Here is a 3,332-nt window from a genome sequence, read left to right on the forward strand (position 1 = left end):
CATTTAGGCTTGGATGCGCAGACAGGACAAATGTCATGTGAAAATGAGGGCAGAAATAAGGGTGGTGCATCTACAAGCCAAAGAAGAGCATAGATTGCCAGCAATCACCAGGAACTAGCTAAGGGTGCTAAGGGAGAAGATTATTACTCAAGGTCCTCAAAAGGAATCAACCTTATCCACACTCTGATCTTGGACTTCCAGGCTCCAATTCTAAGAGATAGTTTCTGTTCTTTAAGCCATCCAGTTAGTAGTGCTTTGTTATAACAGGCCTACCAAACAATATACCATGTTTGAGCTTTGTAAGGGGATTATGTATAACCTGTTTTATTTATTTAATATTTATCATTAATTTATTTATTAATTTATTTTAATATATTTCACTGATTTCAGAGAGGAGGAGAGAGATAGCAACATCAATGATGAGAGGGAATTATTTATTGGCTGCCTCCTGCAAGTTGGGCTGAGCCTGTAACCCAGGCATGTGCCCTTGACTGGAATCGAACCTGGGATCCTTCTGTCTGCAGGTCGATACTCTATCCACTGAGCCAAACTGGCTAGGGCAGTGGTTGGCAAACTCATTAGTCAGCAGAGCCAAATATCAACAGTACAACGATTGAAATTTCTTTTGAGAGCCAAATTTTTTAAACTTAAACTATATAGGTAGATACATTGTTATTAACTTAATTAGGGTACTCCTAAGGCTTAGGAAGAGCCACACCCAAGGGGCTAAAGACCCGCCTGTGGCTCGCGAGCTGCAGTTTGCCGACCATGGGGCTAGGGCTGTTTTATTTTTATTTTATTTTTTATTGATTGGAGAGAAAAATATCACTTTATTTTTCTACTTATTTATTCATTCATTGGTTGCTTGCTTCTTGTATGTCCTTTGACTAGATATCCAACCTGAAACCTTGACAATCTAACCAACTGAGCTACCTGGTCAGGGCCTACAAACTGTTTTATTGATAAAATTATAATTTTTTGTTTTCTCCAAACTGTTCTACTTATATCATGCTTTCACCATCTCTTAAAATCGAAAGTTATACAGTTCTATTAAATACATGAGTGCTGGGATATTTTAAAGAAGACCAAAAAAAGTAGAATGCTGCTCAATTCTTTCAAAGTGCTTTTCAAATGAGATGAAACCTTTATCTAGTGCGACCAAAAAGTACTTGCTATAGAAATTATATCTTAGTAAGTATTTCATTAAAAGAAAACTACTTACAATTCTAGGGTTCTATTTCCATTTGGTTGCCAATGCCTAGAATCTATATTTAGCTTCAAGAAAGTTACATCCAGACCTACATTTATACAAGTATAAGAAGAATGTGAGTTGTTTAATATTGTGAAATGTTCCTCAGCCTCTGTGTGCAACTGTTATAAAGAACGCAATGAGTTTGTAAATAAGTCTGGAACCAAGAACAAAAAAAGCAAGAAAATAGACGGTTGGCACTATTGAGAAACAAATCTTCATTGTGCTAGAAATATCACACACAGAGAATATGAGATAAAAAGATTTTTTTTTAAATGTATATTGATTTTTTTTTTTTTTTTTTTTTTTTTTTTTTTTTTTTTTTACAGAGGGGAAGGGAGAGAGATAGAGAGTTAGAAACATCGATGAGAGAGAAACATAGATCAGCTGCCTCCAGCACATCCCCTACTGGGGATGTGCCCGCAACCCAGGTACATGCCCTTGACTGGAATCGAACCTGGGACCTTTCAGTCCACAGGCCGACGCTCTATCCACTGAGCCAAACCGGTTTTGGCGAGATAAAAAGATTTTACAAGTTAATTAATTTGTCTTTTTTTTTTCTCCCCTAGTGTCCCAACTACAAAAATCCTGCTTGAACTGTGAAGCAGCACCCATCTCTTAAGGCCCAAATTGCAGCCAATTATGGTGGTAAGATGCATACAGCAGGGGCTGTGGACCAGAGTTTTCCTGGGGTCTGAGTGGAGCTCTCAAAGCAGATGTTTAGTGTTGTGCCAGTGATGAGCACTGAACTCTGTGTGACAGAAGTCTTATATGAAGATTAATGAATGTACCTCTGTGTGTTTCTGATTCACAAGTTATAAAAGACTCCAAATGTGGGGCTCAGGACAGGAATTCCTCCTCTGGAGTTTGTGATGCTCATTAGAGTATTTCTACTTTGCTCAGGGATAATTTCTGCCCTCTTTCCAGTCCTTGTCTCTTCAGCCTGAGGTTGTCATAGTGCCATTCAGAATTGTCTCATTTATTACTTTCAGAGATTAAAAAAAAGCTACATATGTCCTCTATTTATTTGCTATCAAGTTTTTTATATCTAGCACATATTTTTCAGAGGCTGTGTGTATATGAGTGTGAGAAAGGGGGAGGGAGAGAGAGAGAAGTGTAGGGGAGGAGAGATGTTACCACCACTTTTATTAAAAATGAATATATTCTTTTTAGTTCTTTTTTAATTATTTTGATATGTTTTTGAGGAAATCAAGAGAAAAACAATGCAGTTTCTGTTGACTATTTTAAACATTCCTGGTTACTTTCAATTTTTTTAAAAAATATGTTTTTATTGATTTCAGAGAGGAAGGGAGAGGGGGAAAGAGATAGAAACATCAATGATGAGAATCATTGATCATTGGCTGCCTCCTGCACACCCTTTACTGGGGATCGAGCCCCCGACCTGGGAATGTACCCTGATTGGGAATTGAACCCTGACCTGGTTCCTGGGTCAACGCTCAACCACTGAGTGACATCAGCCAGGACTGGTTACTTTTTAAATCTAGAATTTTTAAAAAAATTCATTGTATTCAGCACAAAAAGGCAAATTTAAGCACCTTAACTAGATTATAAAACTTTGCATAATAAATAAAAATAAAAATGTATTTATTCTGTTATATAACATAAATTATTTGGGGCTCCCATGTTTATTTATCTGTATTTTAGATTGTGGTCTAAAGCATTTAAATAATTATAATAACATGACATTGGAATTAGGACAGGGAAAAAGTAACTGGAAATGAAAGTGCATATCTTTTGTCCGACAGCTGGTAAGTCTTGTTTAGAAACTGTTCAGTTATTAATGGCACTATTATGACAACACAACAGTGTCACCATGTAAAGGATATTTCTTCAGGTTGAGGAGCAATGATATGCTAGTGACATATTGACAAACTTGTTTCAGTTAGTGTTAGTTAGTGCTTTATATAATCAATAGAGGCCCAGTGCATTTATACACTCGGGGGGTCCCTCAGCCCGGTCTGTGCCCACTCACAGTCTGGGACCCCTTGGGGGATGTTCACCTGCTAGCTTAGGCCCGCTCCCCAGGAGTTTGGGCCTAAACTGGCAGTCAGACATACCTCTG

Source organism: Myotis myotis, unplaced genomic scaffold, assembly GCF_014108235.1.
Source record: "Myotis myotis isolate mMyoMyo1 unplaced genomic scaffold, mMyoMyo1.p scaffold_m19_p_2, whole genome shotgun sequence".
In the NCBI taxonomy this organism is placed as follows: domain Eukaryota; kingdom Metazoa; phylum Chordata; class Mammalia; order Chiroptera; family Vespertilionidae; genus Myotis; species Myotis myotis.